Source organism: Myotis nattereri (assembly GCF_964212035.1).
Source record: "Myotis nattereri genome assembly, chromosome: 3".
In the NCBI taxonomy this organism is placed as follows: Eukaryota; Metazoa; Chordata; class Mammalia; order Chiroptera; family Vespertilionidae; genus Myotis; species Myotis nattereri.
Genome location: NC_138077.1, coordinates 47,878,506 through 47,899,910, shown reverse-complemented (window position 1 = coordinate 47,899,910; position 21,405 = coordinate 47,878,506). Strand labels below are relative to the sequence as shown.

Below are 21,405 nucleotides of genomic sequence, written 5' to 3'. Positions count from 1 at the left end.
GAAGTATTGGGACGATGACCTCTTACTACCTGTAATTAACGAAATAAGCACTGACTACAGGGGAAAAAAAGAAAGAAATTACTTACAAAATGCAGTATAATTATTTGTACCATGTATTTAACTTCTACAACTACTGACAGCTTCAGGGTCAATAGTAGAAAGCAGATGGTTGCTTCCTTAGACCTGTGCTGAATTCCAGTGGTTCAAAAACTTGGGTGACCTAGAGAGCCATCAAAGGTGCTTTTTAAAAACAGATTTCTGGATCTGGCCCCAAAATTCTCAGATCCGTCTTTCCAGGAATGTGGCCCTTATGTCTATATTTTATACACACTCTAGGCAGTCCTAAAGGAATCAGGCTTGGGAATCAGTGCTCTAAAGTAAACACCATTGGTTAGTACAATTGCCTAGAAAGTCATTATTGGATTCTTTTTTACACGAGTGGGATATTGTCACCATTTGAGCCCCTAAATCTAGGGTTCAGAGTTTCAATTTTTGGTGGTGTTTTATCAAAATGTAAACAAATTTAATCTTTCACAAACTCAAAAGATTTCCATCAGGATTTTTAAAAAATATGTTTTTATTGATATTTTAAGAGAGAGAGGAAGAGGGATAGAAAGATAAAAAACATTGATGAGAGAGGAACTCATTAATCTGCTGCCTCCTGCATGACCCCCCAACAAGGATCCAGCCAGCAACCCAGGCATGTGCCCTGAGTGGGAATCGAACTGGCCTCCTCTTGGTTCCTGGGCCGATGCTTAACCACTGAGCAAAACTGGTCAGGCTTCCATCAGGATTTGATGTACTGAAGAGTCAAATTTCATCTATCTACCATCTCAGTCTTCAGTGCTATCAAGTCTGACTATGGTCTCTACCTAATATATCTACCAAGATTCTGGACAAAATCTAAGACCTACATATCTTATGTAAAAGATATATCTCTCATGACTGCTTTGGGTAGTTGAGGGAATAGCCTGGGATTACAGGAGTAACTAGGAAACACAGGCTCTGTTCCCAGCTTTTAGTTAGCTCCGTGCCCTTGGGGCAGGTTACTTAACCACTCTGGATTCAGGTTCCTTGTTTGTGAAATAAGGGGCAGAACTAAATGATTTCTAAAGAGCATTACAAAGATAGAGTCTCTATGCAGATTTCACAGAAATGATTTGAGAGGATTCTTCATATTTTTTTCCTATTTTACTTGAATATTTGTATCTTGATTTGCTCATCTCTGAACTGTATAATGGAAGCAGTCAAGTTAGCTGAACAGACACTGAAATATTTAAATGACATAAAGGAACAGTTAAAATGTATTTGGGAGAAATTAGTGTGTTTTGCCTCACAACAAAAACATTAGCTAATAATGCATTTGAATTTAGCACAAACATTTCCATAAAAGAGCTCATTAAAGTCTATCTGATAACATTTAATTTCAGAATTAGTGTGAATACCTGATGTAAATACCATACATTTATTTAAGCAGGAGGTTATTTACTGCACTTGCCATAAAGCAATGCTTATCCTGGGATCTCAAAGATTTAGTAATGTGTATTAATTTTGTTAACAACCTAGTTATGTAGTAAGTATTATTATCCCCATTTTTCAGGTAATTAAACTCAAAAACTTTAAGTGGGTTTCCCAAGCTCTCAGGAGTCAGAACAACTCTACCTAGAGCTCACAAATTTATATTCTCAGCCATTTCCCTCAGATTTTTTAAAGCTTCATGCCTGCCGGATGAAGATGCCATTGTTATAAATCCAGTGTGTTGGCAGAAGTCTTCTAAGATGTGGGGATAATATATGCTTTCCTGAAATAATACTGTTAACATTTTGTTGAATGTCCTTCTTAAAATTTATTTGTGGGAGAGCTTTTTGTACATTAAATATATTAACCCCTTATCATAAGTACTGCAGGTATTTTTTGTCAGGTTCAGTAATAAATAACCTGGTCCCTATAGAACTCTGGAAAGTAAAACCTGGAAGCATTTTGTGCTTCTGGGTGTATATCTGTATTCAATGTTTGGGGGTAGATGTAGAGAGTAGGGAAATGCTCAGGTTTTATGAAGTCACAGAATGCAGTACATGTTTTAGTGGGTTCCCTCAGGAAGACCTTAATTATATTATATTAAGAGAAAAAAGAAGTTAGCAGAAGTTTGGGTAAATTTGGCTAGGATTGGATGGTCATTTATTTAAGTAAGCAAAGGTTATTTTTACAGCAGCAGTTGAGATTCCAAGAAAGCTTTTTTAAAAAAAAAAAAATATATATATATATATATATATATATATATATATATATATATATATATATATATATTTGTTGATTTCAGAGAGGAAGGGAGAGAAAGAGAGAGAGACAGAAACATCAATGATGAGAGAGAATTGGCCGCCTTCTGCACGCCCCCTATTAGGGACCTAGCACGCACCCCAGGCATGTGCCCTTAACTGGAATTGAACCCAGGACCACTTAGTCTGCAGGCTGACACTCCATCCACTGAGTCAAACAGGTTAGGGCCAAGAAAGAATTTGTACCTAGTTCTAAACATATCAATCCTTTTAAATTTACCTGAGTGAGAAAGAACTAGAGCTATCCAGCACTGCCTCCACTTTTTCCCTTCCCAGTTAGAGGCCCCTTACCATCAATTTATCTTTCCTAAATGGCTCTAATGGCGTCCTTGCTCAGGCTACCTCAATGCCTATGGAAGAAAACCAAGTATTTCAACACATACTCAAGACCCTTTAGAGTCTGTTCCTAAGCTATCCTCTCAGCCTCACGTATATTCCACTCTGCTTGCCACATTCTGCCCCCTGATGACCACTTCTGCCCCTCTGCTCAATCTGGTCCCTTAGTTTAAAATGCTTTCACTCTTTTTGCCTGATAAATTGAAAACATTTTCTAAATGCCACCTTCATGAGGAGTTCTCCAATACTATAGTTGAAGTTCAATCTTCTCTTTTATGAATTATTTAAGAAATAATTAATACTATCTTACAATGCAAAAACTGGTATACTTCTCTGTCTTCCCCACTAGTCTATGAACTTTGAAGGTCAGACTGCATTTCTATTCAAGATATCTCATTTTGTGTCTAAAAGCTTGAAGAGTTCAATTGAGCAGTTTAATACTATAAGAAAGAACTAGAAAGTTGAGCAGTAGATTCCTTACTCAAAGTTTCTGTTGTGACACAGAAGCCTTTTCTATAGGAATCAAAGCACAGTATCTAATTGAAGTAAGAGGAAAAAATGATGCTTCCAATCCAACACAGTACCTCAAACCCTCAATAATTATTTGTCAAAAAGGAAAATTTTCAGCATGACAAACATGCCATTAGTAAAAAAAAAAAAAAAAGAGAGAGAGAGAAAGATTTGACTTTTATAGTGCATGTGTGAAAGCTAAGAAATGTTGGGACTTTCCACCTGCTGCAGAACTAAATCAATTAGAATATTTAATGTCAGCTACCACAAAGTTAAAGGAAAGTGATCTAGAGTCACTTTCAAAGCTCTAATCTTTCCCAAGTTAAGTGATTTCTTTCCCCCTCCTGCTTCAAATAGGTAAGAAAATTGGCATTTATGGAAACTATTGAAGACCACAAAATTAATTCAACTATGGATTAATTTTTCTCTTTTGTTCAAGGCTAAATTCCAAAGCAAGATATACCAGGAAAATCAAATTCATTTGAGGGTCTTTAGCTAGGTTCTGAAAAACATATAAGACTTATGGGCACAGGAGAGGAGATGAGTTTTGTCCTAAATTTTACAGTTATACCGGAGCTATAATTTATTTTTGTAGATCTTCCAATAGAAGGTATAATGGTGGACAGGGTTAAATTCTCTCTCTTTGTATTTTTTATGGGTCAGGGACTCTTGAAATCACTTTGTACATCAAACTAATGTAGTTGTCAAAATAAATATGATTTAGGTATTGTTCTTATCTCTATATCAGGTGAGGATAAAGATAGTGAGATGCAAAAACTAAATGTAGAATCAATAGAACTTGTATATTTTGGCCCCCAAATGCATTCACACATTGTGCTGTACATAACTGTATTTATCCCTCCTTCAGTGTCACGTCCATAACAGTGTTACAGCTCATTGACCAGAGATACCTCACTCTATGTTTATAATAACAACTGTAATTTAGTCACTTCTCCAGCTTTAAACAGTCTGTTACATTTGAAGGGCTCCAAAACAGTCTATGTAGAGCCCTGGCCAGCTTGGCTCAGTGGATAGAGCATCAGCCTGCAGACTGAAGGGTCCCAGGTTCGATTCTGGCCATGCCTGGGTTGCGGCTCGACCCCCAGAGTAGGGGGTGTGCAGGAGGCAGACGATCAGTGATTCTCTCTCATCATTGATGTTCCTATCTCTCTCTCCTTCTCTCTTCCTCTCTGAAATCAATAAAGAAATATAAAAAAACAGTCTATGTAGAAACAAATGTACAGAGATAATACCATCTCTGCTCACGTTTTCTTTCATTTTGCATTTGAAAAATTTTAGATTGCAAAAATGTTACATTTGTAGGCAAAACACAAAAACTCAAAATAAAAATGTGTTATTTCTTCTCCTGTGTTTATGTAAGTATTCTGTAAGAAGAAATAATTTTTAAAGTTATTATGAGCATTTAAATATTCTTACAATTAAAAATACCGGGTCAAAGGTTATATACTTGTCACTTGTTAGGTACAGAATTAAGTTATTTTCCAAAAGGACTGCACCAAATTGCATTTTTATGAGGCCAAGGGCCACATATGAAGGATTATCTTTCCCAATTTAATGATTGAAAAATATTTTCTTATTTTAATGTGAGATTTGATTACATGTATTTCAATGTTTATTAGCCCTTTGCATTTTTTTCTTTACGTGATCTATTAATGTCCCATGTACCCCCCATCCAACCTTATTCCATAAGAATAGCAGTATTTTCCTTATTAATAAAGATATTAACCCTTTAACATATTCCCAAGCTTATTGCTTTTTAATATTATATATATAGAAAAATTCTGATAACTTTATTACATAAAAATAACATTTTGAGCCTTTTATTTCAGAATCAAGAGGTAATTACTACTAAAATTTTGCTATATTCTCTTCCATAGATACATATTCCATGCACTTTTGTATGTTTTATAAGCTGTACATATGGTAGTATATATTAAAATATATTTTGGTAAGTATGTATATGCGTGTCTACCTACATACTTATAAATATATGCATTTGCCTAATTTTAAAAATTAACCTGTTAATGAGTGCATATTCAAGTAATTACATGTTTTGTTTATTTATTTGTTTTTAAAATACAATGTTTTAAAACTGCTACAGTCTTATCGAATGAATTTAGCTGTTTTCCATTAATTGACCATTCAATTTGCTTCTGTTTTTCTTTAACACTATAACCTTAAAGCAAAAAAAGTACTACACTATCAGAAATTAACTCATTCAGTTAAAAATAAGAGTGTTTTAAAGCCCAATAGATATTACTACATTGATTTCCAGATATTATACCAGATATGTTTAGACCAACAATGTAAAAACAGAACATCATTAGCAGCTACTATTATTTTTTTTTTATATTTTAGAGTAAAAACTCACAAAAAAATAATTTCTCCCTATTGCTAGTATGTATCATTCATTAAACATACTCATGTCCAAGACCATTGATTGGGCTACTTGTGAAAGAGCAGGTCTTGAAGTCAAATCAACTTGTGTTTGTTTGAAAACTGGTGTGTTTACTTAGCTTCTTCACATTTTTATCTGTAAAATCAAAATTTCACCCCATATTACAACATTTAACTTCCTAACCAACCATATAGCAGTAATTAGTTTATGATAGTTTAAAAATAGATTTTAGTACCCTTTTATCATTTTGCATATTCATATCTGTAGTTCTGGACATGGCTACTAAATATCTTCTACAAGTTCTTATTTTTTAAAACACAAGATCTTCTAGTGCTTCAATAAATAGTCTGATTAAAACTATATGTGATTACTTTCCTATCTACTTACTGTCTATCCTCCAAATGGTTGCTGCCACAGTAGATGGTCACAGACTATGCTGTCAGTAGCCAGCGTGGAGCAGGAGCAGTGGGAAAAGCACTGGAATCCACAGCAGAACCCTGGGGTCCAGTACTCAGCTCCAGGATTTTGAGTTAGTCTCTTTTGTTGAATGGACAGTTAATGAACAAATATTCACTCAAGCTAATTGCAGAACACAGAAACTTTCCTTCTTGTTTCACAATGTGATACATTCCCCTACAATACCAGCTTTTACATGATTTACCCTATTGCAAACCATAGGAAAGACAACCTATCTTGCCTTTAAGTGTCATGCATCTCCCAATAGTCATGGACTTTGGGTTAAGTTCTGGTTCTGCCATCAATGATTTTATTATCTGAAGAAGGACATTTCCCTTCCATCTTGCAGTTTTCCAATCTGTTCATTGGACTTAGTTTTATTATATGTTTGGCATCCTCTACTACTGTGTATCTATGTGTGTACTTTATGTGTGTCTATTTTACCAAGATCAGAATGTCACTATTGATGATGACACACAGTGTCCCTATCGACTTTATATCTCACATCTTTTCCTTGCAGTATTTTCTTCCTAGAGAGCTGGTCAGGCAGTTGATTATATAGACCAAGTTTGTATCCCTGGGACTTTTAGGCTTTACTATTAGTTCCTCAACTTTTCTCTCCTCAGCATAAATAATAGGTTGGACTGAGGGTGCCTTATTCTTTCTGGAGGCTGTACTTTGAGGTAACTCAGCATTTTTTCTTGCATCAATCCCCTTTGCCCTTTCTAGGGAAAAAAAAAATCCTAGGAAAAATAAAAAGGAGATGTATTTACTTTGGAGTCATGGATGAACCCCAAGAGGAAAAATCACATTTTGCCTCTCTTAATGCAGAGGCTGAGAGTTCCAGTGTCTTCCTGTTACAATAGGCCATGGGGGAAAAAGAAGTTTTGTCCCTGGAAACCATTTCTACTCTTTCTTAGGGTGGAGTGTAGGGGACCTTGGCTCACAAAAATCATAAAACACCATGCATCCCTATATTATTACAGTGTATTTACAACACGCAAGCTATGGAAGCAACCAAAGTGGTCATCAATAGACAAGTGGATAAAAAAGCTCTGCTATATACACTCACAGGAATATTACTCAGCCATAAAAAAATAAATCTTACCATTTGCAACAGCATGGATGAACCTACAGGGCATATGCTAAGTGAAATAACTCAGAGAAAGAAAATACCTTATGATTTCACTTATACATGGAATCTAAAGAATAATATAAACAAACAAGCAAAACAGAAATAGACTGATAGATACGGAGAACACACTGATGATTGCCAAAGGGGAAGGACGTTTGAGGACTGGGTGAAAAGGTGAAGGGATTGACAAGAAAAGATTGGCAGTTATAGAGTAGTCACAGGGATGTGAAGTACAGCACATGCAGGAAATATAGTCAATAATATTGTAATAAATATGTATGGTACCAGTTGGGTACTGAAAATATCAGGGCGATCACTTTGTAAAGTATATGATTGTATAACCACTTTGCTGTATACTTGAAATTTAAAAATAAAATAAATATAAATTAATAATAATAATAACAATAATAATAACAATACATCAAAATAAGTAGCTTCCTGGTGTCATATTTTTTTTTATATTTTTATTGATTTCAGAGAGGAAGGGAGAGGGAGAGAGAGATAGAAACATCAACGATGAGAGAGAACCATTGATCAGCTGCCTCCTGCACGCCACCAACTGGGGATCGAGCCCGCAACCTGGGCATATGTCCTTGACTGGAATCAAACCCAGGACCCTTCAGTCCGAAGTCCAACGTGCTATCCACTGAGCAAAACCAGCTAGGGCCCTGGTGTCATTTTTTGTACTAAGTAGGGAGAAAAGCGTAGCATCCCTGGGATTAGAAAGCAGGACCTACAAAGAAAGGTTTGGAAGTGAAACCTGGGTATTATTTCAAAATGGAAAACCAAATCCAACCCAAAGTGCACATGCCAATATCCTGGTAAGAACCCCATGAACAGTTCTGGTTTAAAAATATTCTGGCCTTAGCCGGTTTGGCTCAGTGGATAGAGCATCAGCCTGGGGACTGACGGGGCCCGGGTTCAATTCCCGGTCAGGGCACATGCCTGGGCTGCAGGCTTTACCCCCAGTAGGGGGCATGCAGGAGATAGCTAATCAATGATTCTCTCTCATCACTGATGTTTCTTTCTCTCTCTCTCCCTCTCCATTCCTGTCTGAACTCAATAAAATATATATTGAAACAATAAATAAAAATATTCTGTATTTCTATCTAGGAAAGTCTTAATCAATTACTTAATTGAAAATGTCCTATTAATGAGCAGAGTGCTGCAGTGGATTAAAGCTAATAATAAGAACATTAGAAATGTATCATGCATTGCAATTTAAGAGTACATATATTTTATAATTTTGCAGCTTTGTGAACCCTAGTTCCTCTATTCTCTCTACAGGCAAACTCAAATATGTTCTTTAAAACTCATATAACTTGTTATCTCCATTTGAGTCAACATTTGAGTTTTTGCTATGTACCCAGTATTGTGCTAGCATCTGTGGTCCTATTCTTATATTCCCTAGGCAGCCAGTTGCTTTTGCCTTTAAATTTTTACCCAATTCTGGAATACCTAAATTATTATAGATTCATGTCATTACTTTTTAAGTTTGTTCTCATGAACCCCACACTAAAGTATGAGCTCGAGAGCAAGGGTGATGCTCAATTTAGTTCTGTGCTTCCTGCAGCTTAGGAAGTTTGCAGAATCAGCACTCAAATTCTGTTTGCCAGGTGACTACTCTGTTTTGATCCATGAGATCCACCTGTAAAGCAGACAGGCATGGCCTCATTACCCCCAATTCTCAGATAAGGAAATCAGGTTATAGCGGAGTTAAATGTTATATTAAAGTTCACACATAAACTACGCTTAAGGCTGCATGCTCTCCTGTGTCACACAAGTTGCCCTATCACAGAAGACATAACCCTCTCCCATGCATGCCCCAACAATGGGGAGGAATTCTGTCTGGAGAAAATCAATTTGTTTGCATGCTCGGCAGGGGAAATAAGAGATCTTGCGGCCACAAATGACTCCCAAAGATATTCTCTCCCCTTTAGTAGCTTTTTCCTCTTAATGTTGATCTCCTGAGCTTCCTTTTTCTACAGACACAATAAACTGACTTAGTTCCAGCTTCCCAAGCCTGATTCACAACTTGATTTAAAAAGTGGTGCAATCAAGTAGGTGTGCCTCTGTGACCTGAATGGTTAAGCCAGGTCTTCTGGCCTAAGGAGGGCATGGTTTGATTTTGTGAAAAAAAAAAAAAAAAAAAAAAAAAAAACCAACCTTATCTCCATGGATCTTTAACTGGACTACCCTGTAACAGTTATCACAAAGAGATTTAAGAAATGACTCAAGATGAGTGCTACTTCTGAAAACAATAGATCATTTTCAGTAATGACTGAAATGTGATTTAGGATTAAAATACATGTTGCTTAAAAGTAAAGAAAAACTAAATATGATAGCTTAATAACAATAAAGAAATAATTTCTTTGGGTGGACACAAGTACAGTTGTGTTCAAATTACAGAAAGAACATGTGAAAAATAATCTGAACACATTATAAATAATCTGAACACAAGCATACACACATATACACAGTGGTGTAGCTGGCCCCAACAAAAGGAAAAATAAAACTGAGAAATTATTTGCCAACTCGGTTGCTATGTGAATGAAATGGGTTTACTACTTTCATCTTAATCAAATATGCAGTCTCCTTCAATTATTCCTTTTCATTCACTAGGTTTTGTAATGCAAACAGATTACAAACAGATTCTTTGCAGGGTAAGGTGTTTAAGCTACAGTGACAAAGGGCTGAGTCAATGACAGTGTGAGTGTGAGTGGTGTGTCTTGAATGTATGAGTAAGATTATGACCAAACCAGAGCACAGGTGCTTCAGTCTGAGCATCTCTTTAAAAGATATATTTAGCTTCTCTCTAAACTCATTCCTCCAATGGTCCACATTCTTATAATTTTTATTTAGCAGCCATTATAAAATCTTAGTCATGGTCGATACCTAGAAGACTAGGTAAGCATGAACATCAAACATTCTCTTTGATTGCCACTGTTACTCTAAAGAGGAGCAGGTCAAAAAATATTTCATTGGTTCACCTCATTGGGCAAATTTTCAAATTTGAGTTTTACCTCCTCTGACTTCCTGAGGAATCTTTAGACAGAAAAATTAAGTCAAGGCTGACATAAATAGTAATTGATTTAAAATTAGTTATTTTCATTTTATTCTGAGGTCAAATCATAGATCCATTTGGGATATGTTAATGCTAGAAGGGATATTAGAAACCATTGGTTGGGCCATTTTATTTCTTTTCATTCACACACCTGCACACATACACATTTCATTTTAAATATTAACTTCATATATTATTGTATGTGGTCTTGCAGTAAGATACAATGAAGGATAAGACTCAGTATCTGTTCTCAGACTTCTTGATCTAGTGGAACAGATATATTTTTTTATTTATTTTTTTATTTTTTATTGATTAAGATATTACATATGTGTACCCTCTACCCCCCCTCTCCCCGCTCACCCCCTCACCCCACCCCGTTGTCCGTGTCCATTGGTTAGGCCTATATGCTTGCATATAAGTCCTTTGGTTGATCTTTCCCCCTTGCCCCCACCCTCCCCTACCTTCCCTCCAAGGCCCGACAGTCCAATCAATGCCTCTCCGTCTCTGGATCAGTCCTTGTTCATCAGTTTATGTTGTTCATTATATTCCCCAAATAAGTGAGATCTTGTGGTATTTATCCGCTCTCCAGTTCCATCATGCTGTGGCAAATGGTAAGAGTTCCTTATTCTTCTTCCTCTTCTTAAAGAATACCTTTCAGCATTTCATATAATGCTGGTTTGGTGGTGATGAACTCCTTTAGCTTTTTCTTATCCGTGAAGCTCTTTATCTGACCTTCCATTCTGAATGATAGCTTTGCTGGATAAAGTAATCTTGGTTGCAGGTTCTTGCTATTCATCTCTTTGAATATTTCTTGCCACTCTCTTCTGGCCTGCATGGTTTCTGTTGAGAAATCAGCTGACAGTCGGATGGGTACTCCCTTGTAGGTAACTGACTGTCTTTCTCTTGCTGCTTTTAAGATTCTCTCTTTATCTTTTGCTCTTGGCATTTTAATTATGATGTGTCTTGGTGTGGTCCTCTTTGGATTCCTTTTGTTTGGGGTTCTCTGCGCTTCCTGGACTTGTAAGTCCATTTCTTTCACCAGGTGGGGGAAGTTTTCTGTCATTATTTCTTCAAGAAGGTTTTCAATATCTTGCCCTCTCTCTCCTTCTGGTACCCCTATAATTCTGATGTTGGTACGCTTGAAGTTGTCCCAGAGGTTCCTTACACTATCTTCATATTTTTTTGAATCTCTTTTCTTTTTTCTTTTTCGGTTGGGTATTTTTTGTTTCTTTGCATTTCAAATCTTTGACTTGATTCTTGGGATCCTCTTGTCTGCTGTTGGATCTCTGTAAAGTATTCTTTATTTCAGTCAGTGTATGCATAATTTCTAGTTGGCCCTTTTTCATGACCTCCATGGTCTCACCATACTCCTTGAGGGATTCATTAAATTTATCGGCGGTTTCCATAAAATTCTTGACAAACCTTATAAACGTGGCCTTGAACTCTATATCCAGTCGTCTGTCCTCCTCCGTTTCTGCCAATTGTGACCTGTTTCTTTGTCTCCGCATTTTGGCTGCTTCCCTGTGTTGATAGAGTGGCCTGCGCGCCAGGTGTCCTGTAGGGCCCAGTGGCTCAGCCTCCCCAGTTACCTGGGGTGGACACTCTTGGTGCACTCTTGGTGCCTTGGTTGTTTTAGGATCACTGGGAGGATTTGACCTCCAGGCCAATTGGCTGTGGGAAGCAGCTGTGTCTGAAGTGGGAGAATGGACCCCCTCTGACCACTGGGTACAGTGGCTCCTGGATCTAAGGAGGTGCTAATTCAGCCTCTGCCTGAGGCCTCACAGCCGGAGGAGCCACGAAGAGGCTCAGCTGTGAAGCAATGCAAGCCACTGCGGGGCCTTGGGCCTTCTCTTGGAAGTTCCGGGTCTGGCTGGCCTGGCTGCAGTTAGGTAATTATCAGGTTGCAAAGTTCTGGGGCATTCACATGCAAAAGCCTCTGCTGCAGCCCGGGTGGGGCGGGGTCTCAGGGAGTCAAAGGGCGTAGAAAGAAGCAATGGCTGATTCTCCGCGCCCGGAGTCGCGCGTCTCAGTGTCCCGGTAACGGCTGCAAGCACCTCTGAGGGAAAGCGGCCCTCAAGTTCGCCCGCTGCCGCCTGAGAGAGCCGCCTCTCCCCGTATGAGACCTGGGTCCCCAGAGACTTCCCGGAACCGGAGTTCAGAGCAGTCGGGAGCTTGTGATTCAAAAAGACAGCCGCGTCCTCAGGTGCCACCCCCTTTCCGCGCGCCCGAGCCGCCGCCGTACCTCTGCACTCAGCCTCCGCAGCTCCTCTGGCTCTCAGCGTGCTTTTCTTTTCTTCTAGTTGTAGAAATTACACTCAGCCAGCCTTCCTGTTGTTTTGGACAATGTTTGCTCCGTCCTTTGGGCTAATTTTCAATTGTTGTGGGAGGCGACTATTTCCCGGTGTTTATCTATGCCGCCATCTTAGTTTCTCCGGAACAGATATATTTAAAAAAATTAATACATTTACCATTAAGATTAAATATATAAAAAATAAATGCTAATTAAGTGTTAAGTTATGGAAACATAAAAGAAAGAGTGATTTATCTCCTGTGAGGACAGGAGTTGAGTCTTAAGGATTTTGGAAAAAGAGGAAGAGAAAGAAGACATTTCTAAAATAAAACAAAAGGACCAAAAGACAGAGACATTAAATTATGTATTCGGAAGAAGAAGATGGATTTTGGTGAGCATGGAAGGACATGGGCGATGGAAGATAAAGTAGGAAAGATATAGTGGAATAAGACTAGAATGTGGTGGAGTTGAATTCTTTTTATTTTTTTTATAGTTAAGGTAATTAAGCTTTTATAATTTACTATTTAACTTCCCTGAAGATAGTGAAGTGAGGTAGATCATCTCTTATCTCCCATGGTTCCATTTTTCTAACTCCTCGGATTAAAAATAGAAAATCTTCCTGTGAACTGAAAGAAGATAGAAAATACCCTAGAATTCGAAGGACTGTCTTCTGTCATTGCTATCACCAAAGATCAACGTCAGCTGCTCTTCTCTGTCTCATCCTCCCCGGAGAAGTGTGCCTTCCAAGTCCACCTGACTGTCACAACACTGTTTGACCTCTGACCTTCAGCAAATATTGCACAGAACGCCTTTGTAAATGGCTGGATGCTATATCATTGTTTCCTTAAAGACTGACCTGCAAGGTTAATTAGAAAAGTCAATGTTCTGTCCACCTGGGGCTGACATTTACATTTAGATTCAGAGCCTTGGAGAACTCTACCCCAGAAGGGGCTGGCCCCTATTCTCGGGATAATTTAAAAACTCAAAGACAAGGTCCCATTTCTTCATCATTGCAGCTCTATGAGTCTCAGCAGTTAGCAATTAATTAAGCATTGGCTCATAAATATTTTTCCCATTATTTTCTAGGACTGTAAGTAGACAAACCCATAATGATAGTGTAGCTTTCTCTTCTTATGCCCCAACAAGAATAGCAGGGACAGGAGAAAGGGCTCTGTCACTCTTTTTTTGAGAAAAAAAAAATGTGGTCTTGCAAAGATAAGGGATGGAAGAGAATGCCTGGCTTATAGTGATGATAATGTGAGAAATAATTCTAAGCACTAATAAAAGTAGAACTAAAGAATATTACACCATTAAGAAGCTTTATAAATCATGTAATCAAACACTTTCATTTCAGAGACAGACAATATAAAACCCAAAAGTAGAACATAAGTGTCCTGATGCTTTGCTACTATTTTATGAATATGAAACATCTTTTCTCATTCTCAGTATTGCATCTCTATTTGAAAGAATTGCATTATCCATTGTATTTAACTAAGAAAAAAAATACACATTTATACATGTCACCATGGCTTGTTTCCAAGGGTGCCAGAACTGCATCTCATGAGCCAGCTCAATTTCTGCTTAAAATCTGTTAAATTTTGGCTGCTAGGATGGGTTTTCTAATAAACACATTATGGTATTAATAAATGCTAATCTCTATTTCTCTCTGGTGGAAGTTTTTCCATTATAAATTTAGGGATCCTAAAAGGTAAAAAAAAAAAAAAAAGTGAGTTAAATGAGAAAGGGAAAGTTATATATCAGTAAAAAATGATGACTAGCCCTAACCAGTTTAGCTCAGTGGCTAGAGCATCGGCCTGCAGACTCAAGGGTCCCAGGTTCGATTCCGGTCAAAGGCATATACCTTGGTTGCGGGCACATACCCAGTAGGGAGTGTGCAGGAGGCAGCTGGTCAATGTTTCTCTCTCAACGATGTTTCTAACTCTCTATCCATCTCCCTTCCTCTCTGTAAAAAATCAATTAAAAAATATATTTTAAAAAAATGATGACCAGATGCTTTAGACACTCAAACAAGTATAATAAGTAGACAAATACCTTGGAGGGCACTTCACAAAAGCCTGGAAGCAAAGCACAATTAAGCAAATAACATGGTAAAACTAAGTGGAAACAGAGGAAGAAGTGACATTAGGATCTAGGCAATTGTGTAGAAGGTAGTTCTTACCTTATACTGAAGGACAGAACTTAGAATCCAGCAAGAGGAGCAGCACCCTCTAGGTTTGGAGTGGAAAAAAGGCAGTGAGACTGACTTGGGGGATAGAGTTCAGAGCCTGAAAAACTTACCTACCTATTAAGTTAAATTGAGTGGACTCAGTTCATGGCCAATGACTTATTTATATGTAGTTTTTAACTCCATTTATTTTCTACAGGGTGTTGGCTTGTACCTGGGTCTTGAGATATATTTGATGACAAGATTTACTAACATTTTGTACAGCACTTGATAATAACAGGCTGATGTGCTATATCTAATGCCATATTTTGAACGCACTTTGAACTTGGCTTGGAGAGCAATGGCATTAAGTTAATTGGGCTGCCTTAAAGTCTTGATTCTGATAGTTGCTAAGTCTGTGGGCTGGGGCAAAACTAAAACTGTGTTTTCTACTTTTATTACATGTGGATAGCACCAACTATATCACCTCGTGTCCAAGGTAATTAAGAATTGTTAAATGATATAAAGTGCTTTATAAACTATAAAGAGGAAGGTGAAAATAGAGGTGATTAGAATAACCACTAGTATACTGAAATTTAGTATATACTGAAAATTAGTATACTGAAGGATCTCTGCGTTCTCTTTATCAAATCACTTCCCCCTGAACACACACAATTTCTTTCTTCCATTATCTCAACTAGAAAACCATCCACTCACAAAAGAATTTGGTCACATTGAAAGATGGCTGCAGAGGCACTATTAAGTATACACAGTTCTTTTTCATCTTCTGCCAAGTATGAAATGTGTTTTAAAGGAAATGCTGTTTGTTAAAAGAAAACAAATCTGTCTTTAGTCAAACAATAAAACCTGAAACATCTAGCCATGAATCAGTGGTGATTTTTATTTTTATTTTATGTATCCAGTGATATTTTTATGACCTTCAGGGGAATACATATTGGGTGAATCTGTATTCTTTTTCCCTAAGGTATGCTAGTTGCTTACATATTATAATGATGGAACTAAAGGCCAGACTCATCTGACCTTTAAAATCTCTCCTAGCCTTAATGTTTCTATAATTAAAGAAAAAAATAAATAGCACATGCTCCCAAACCCATATACACACACAACATAGTTAAAGTGACAACAACAACAAAAGGGCAGAGATGAAGAGGATGATTCAACAATATTTTTTAATGTTCCTTAGTATTTATATTTAGTGGTTTAATGTCTAGAACTATTATTATAGCTATTTTTTTTAAATAAGGAACAAAGTTACCCCAAAATCATGTGGCAGCCCATATTGTTCTCTAACTCTCTTAGGAATTGGCTTCTGAATTTTGAGTCATGGTCTGCTAAAAGGAAAAAAATTTCACTTGGCAACTTAGCCTCTTTGTCTGAATTAAAAAGATTTGTACAAAATTAATGAAGGCATACTAAAGAGATCTCTAACTTGATCCATCAACTTTATTAAATAACAGCTTCACTTCACAATAGTTCCTTGAAGTCATAATGGCCCTGAAGCTGAAAGATTTACTGTCTAAGGACTTCGACCTAAAATAAGATTTACAAGGGACATTTTTAAGGAGTAAAATAAATGCAAGAATGAGAATTACTCACAGGGAGTGAGTGAGCCTGACACGATCAGAAGGGTTTTAAAAATACAGTAAATGCCTTAGTTGGTACAGTAGGAGTTTCTTTTTATCAGATCCAAATATTATAGGGGAAGTGCATTATAGAACATTGCATCAAGATCAAGATAACTTTTAGAGGGATTGCTTCATACCTGGTGGTTTAGCTTCCCAGAGAATGGATTAAAAACTGCTTTTTAATCCATTTATTTAACACTGCTTTTTCTTTAGAAATCTTTTCACTGATTTATTGATTGTGGAAGAGGCCACTGAGTAAAAGTAGAGCCCCCATTGTCTCTTTACACTGTGAGGCCTTGATGTGTGAGGATACAGCTGCCTTCAGATGCTCAGATAAAAGACACTAAGCGAAAAGTAGTAGTATTATCTGCTTATTACCCCACTTATCTGCTTATTTCTTCCTTGAAGTCCCACTTCTGTAGCAATATCAATCACTTCTCTGGCAGCTTGTCTCACTACAAAGGGAGGATTTGATTCCCTGCTTAGCCTTCCAGAAGCCACAGACTCGTGCAAGACTAATTCATTACACCACCACGTCTGCAGGACAAGCTTGTCTGGGGGTTAGGATGCCCTGCTCTTAGAGCACAATTTTTGAAAATGAAACAGAAATTCAATCTACCTTCCCATCAAACATGATAGTCTAGGGCTAAGCACTAAACTTGGCATTGAGTAAGCACCAAACACATTAGAGGGAAAATTTTGATACTTTCTCCAAGTTAATAAGAGCTGCATTAAGGCAAAATGACAATGTGAGACAACTATTTAACAAACCTGCCAAAGGCAAGTTTAATAGTCTCAAGTTGATGTATATTAATTGATGAAATATAGAGTGCATCTCAAGAGATATTTATCTACGTACTTAATTTTTTAAAGGAAGCATCATAGCATTGTGGATACCATCAGGAAACCTGGATTCTAGACTGACTCTTTGACCAACTGGCTGGGTAATTTAGGGCTTATCACTTCACTTCTCTGAGCTTCAGTTTCCATATTGGCAAAACAAAACAAAGCACTGTCATACTAAGTGAGGGAGTATAGTGTTGCGTTATGAATAAAAAGCTGGCTTTCCATTAATTTCAAAATAGGTGTTCCACTTGGGAAGAGAGACATAAAAGTTTGGGCCAGGGACAAGAAGCAAATTAGCAGACTATGTCTGTATGAACTCCTAGATTCATTATTAAGGTTGTTTATTTAACTGTCTTCATTAGCTGCTCTGAGTACATCAAAGGAATGTTTCCAAACCCTTACAATTAGCCAGGTAAACAGAAGTACAATTTATCATTCCACCATGCTCGACAAACAAAGTTTCTAATACACTACAAAATACTACCAAGGATAACATCCCAAGTAAAACCTTTAGGATGGCCATACAAATATTAAAAGAGGGTCTTGTACAGAGAACTGTTTCAACATATTTTAAGAAGTGAATCAATCAATGAATTTGTTGAATGTTGAGGAGAAATGACCTATTGATCAACGCTGACAGACACTGCCCAGACATTTTCTGCTTTAGTTGAATGAGAATCAAGTTCTCACTCTCTGATAACCAAGCAAATAACCAAACAAACCCTATTCAATCCTAAGCAGTATTGATCTATTGAGTATGCCCAAATATTCAACTCAGGAGGACTAAAAATGGGTTTGTAATATTATTAAAAATAATGTAAGGTTTCCTTCAGGACCATTCAGGTAAGCAATGCTGAAAATACCTTTCATGGTAGTTTTATTAAAAATGTCACCTGTAGGTAGCATATGAAACAATATTAAAGAACATGCATCTTTGAGATACTATTATTTTAACTTAGAGCTCCATAACAAGAACCATATTTTCAATTGTTTAACAGTACAAAATAGTATGTGAGTCTTTTATTTAGTCATACATACTAACTTGTACACTAATGAAGTTAAATGGCTTTTAATAATATTTAATTACACTAAAAAGTCCAAAGAGTCAATGTACTTAGAATGGCATGAAATATATATTGCATGTGGTTGTGAAGATCAAGGCTGATAATAGATGTGAAAAAACTTTCAACTGCAGAACACTATTCAAACATAAGATATTTTATTTATTTGTTCGTTTTTTGATGAATAGGCACCATTTTCTAAACCCTTACTGCAATTTACTTTGATTCAAATGAAAGCCTTTGACATAGAACCTGATTTGTACACTGGAAGTGACTGATCAATTTCCAGAGCAAACGTGTCACATTGTCCTCTCTAAATGCTTTGTCCCGCCCAATAATCTTTAGAGAGCACTTGGATTCGCCTCTCCAAGTCTGCGTAAACTCAGAGGAAAATGTTCTTCAAAGAAAAAAAGAACAGCCTTCTAGGCACAATCCTTTTTGATAATTCCCCAAATGACCAAACTTCTGTTGCTTAATTCTATTGCAAATTGCTTAATAGAAGTCAAAGAAGCATTTTTACGGAATATTTACACATTCCAGATGAACCAAAAAAAGCAATTAACATAAAGAAATAGCAAAAATCCAACAAGAACGGCCAAGAAATTGGTGGAGGGATTGTGTCTAGTTTTCAAAATTTACGTAAAAACAATGGCAAAATAGAACTGAGCCAATTTTATTTTTTAAAAACATTTAACACGTAATCTTTATTTTTATTTATTCTGAATCACAGACAACATCAATTAATTTTTAGTCATAGGAGTAATATTTTCTTCTTTTGGGTCATAGTCTTCTGTGTTCTAATAAGAAAAATAAATATTGGAGCTCTTTGTATTTCCTCTGCGGACTAAATGAAGATGGAAGTATCTAGTTTTTTTTTTTTTTTTTTCAGGGAAAAATATTAGGAAATAGATTTCTCTGTCTCCATTATTATTGAACTTATAAATGATTTTTGTCAGCTCTGAAATTTTAAGTCCATACTTTTGACTCTGAAAATAAGCTGATATAAAACTTTCCCCCCAAAAGCTTATACAAAATAAAAATTAATTTATATAATAAACTTCAAGTAGTCTAAGCAAAAAAAAAAAAAAAAATGTCTTTAAAACCTGCTAGGTGAAGGAAGAAAAGGAAAGTAATTCCAGGCAGGGAAAACAGTATTAAAAATAAAAAGGTTATATTACGGAAATATTGGCTGGAGACAAGAGTAGTCTAGGAATCAACATGGATGGAAGGGGTATAAAGCTGAAAAATAGTAGCCATAAGGCTAAGATTATTTTCTTTTTTCTTCAATTATAGTTAACATTAAATATTATGTTAGATTTAAATGTGCAGCACAGTGGTTACACATTTATAGAATGTATGAAGTGATCCCCCTCAGTAAGTTGAGCATCCACTTGGCACCATATATAGTTGTTACAATATTATTGACTATATTCCCTAACTGTACTTTATATCCCTGACAATTTTGTAACAGCCATTTGTAATTCTTAATCCCTTTACCCTTTTCGACCAGTCCCCCACACGGCTCACATCTGGCAATGACCAGTTTGTTCTTGGTATCTCTGGTTCTGTTTCTATTTTATTTGTTTGTTTATTTTTTCTAGATTCCCCATATAAATGAAATCATATGGTTTTTGTCTTTCTCTGTCTGACTTATTTCACTTAGCATGTAACCTCTAGGTACATCCATGCTGTTGCAAATGGTAAATTTTTGGTCTTGTTCATGGCCAAGTAATATTTCATTGTATATAGGTACCTCATCTTCTTTATTTAATGATCTATTGATAGACACTTAGGTTGCTTTCATATCTTTGCTATTAGAAATAATATTGCAACAAACATAGGGATGCATATATCTTTTCAAATTAGTCTTTTTGGATTTCTTTGGGTAAATACCCAGAAGTGGAATTGCTGGGCCATAAGGTAATTCTATTTTTAACATTTTTAGGAACATCCATACTGTTTTCCATTGTGGCCACACCAATTTGTAATCCCACCAACAGTGTGTGAGGGTTCCCATTTCTCCACATCTTCATCAACACTTGTTGTTTGCCGATTTATTGATGATAGTCATTCTGAAAGGTGATTTCATTGTGGTTTTAATTTGCATTTCTCTGATGATTAGTAACATAGAGTATCTTTGCATATGTCTATTAACTATCTGTATGCCTTTTGTTTTTTTGAGAAGTGTCTATTTCAGGTCTTCTGCCCATTTTTAATTAGACTGTGTTGTTGTTTTTTTGATGTTAAGTTGTATGGAATGTTTATATATTTTGAGTATCATTGGTAAATACCTTCACCTATTTGGCAGGTTGTCTTTTTGTTTTGTTTATAGGTTCCTTTGCTGTGAAAAAACATTTTAGTTTGATGTAGTCCCGTTTGTATATTTTTCCTTTTGTTTCCCTTGCCCAAGGAGATGTATTCAAAAAATATTACTAAGAGCAATGTCAAAGGGTTTACTGCCTATGTGTTTTTCTAGGAGTTTTATGATTTGGTAGTTTTATGCCTTAAATTAACATTTAAGTATTTAATCTATTTGCATTTATTCCTGTATATGGTATAAGAAAATGGTCTAGTTTTTTGTTTGTTTGTTTTTTGCATGTATCTCAATACTTTCCCAAAAATCATTTATTGAAGAGATGGTCTTTACCCCATTGTATATTCTTGCCTCCTTTGTCATAGAATAATTTACCATATTGGTGTAGGCCTATTTCGAAGCTTTATTCTGTTTCATTGACTTATGTGTCTGTTTTGATTACTATAACCTTATAGTATAGTTTGATATTAGGTGGCATGATACCCCCAAATTTAGAACTGACCTGATTTTAAATTAATATAATATTAAGGAGCACTTATTATGTAGTCTCTTTTAGATTCGGTAGGCACTCAGAAGACTCAGATTCCTTAAGGAGTTAACAATTTAAAGAGATGAGCCTGCTGTACCTCTAAACCATTTAGAATACATTTGCTGAGCACTGACACCCAGCTTTGCAATGTGTTTTACAGGGGAAAAAACATGATCCCTCCTTTCATGGAGCTTCAAGCTTGGTGAACAATCTGTTGTAATTTACAAATCAGTTTGTGACTCATTATTGGAATATAATTTTTGGTGACAAATTTTCAGCCTTTAAAAAAATTAACCAAA

General features: G+C 36.4%; 1 protein-coding gene across 4 annotated transcripts in view; it reads right to left on the bottom strand.

Annotated features, from left to right (window-relative positions):
* TP63 (tumor protein p63) overlaps nucleotides 1-21,405 on the bottom strand; it is a gene marked incomplete at both ends in the record, with an annotated part of 224,360 nt that overhangs the window by 95,293 nt on the left and 107,662 nt on the right. The gene's annotated exons all lie outside the window — the stretch shown is intronic.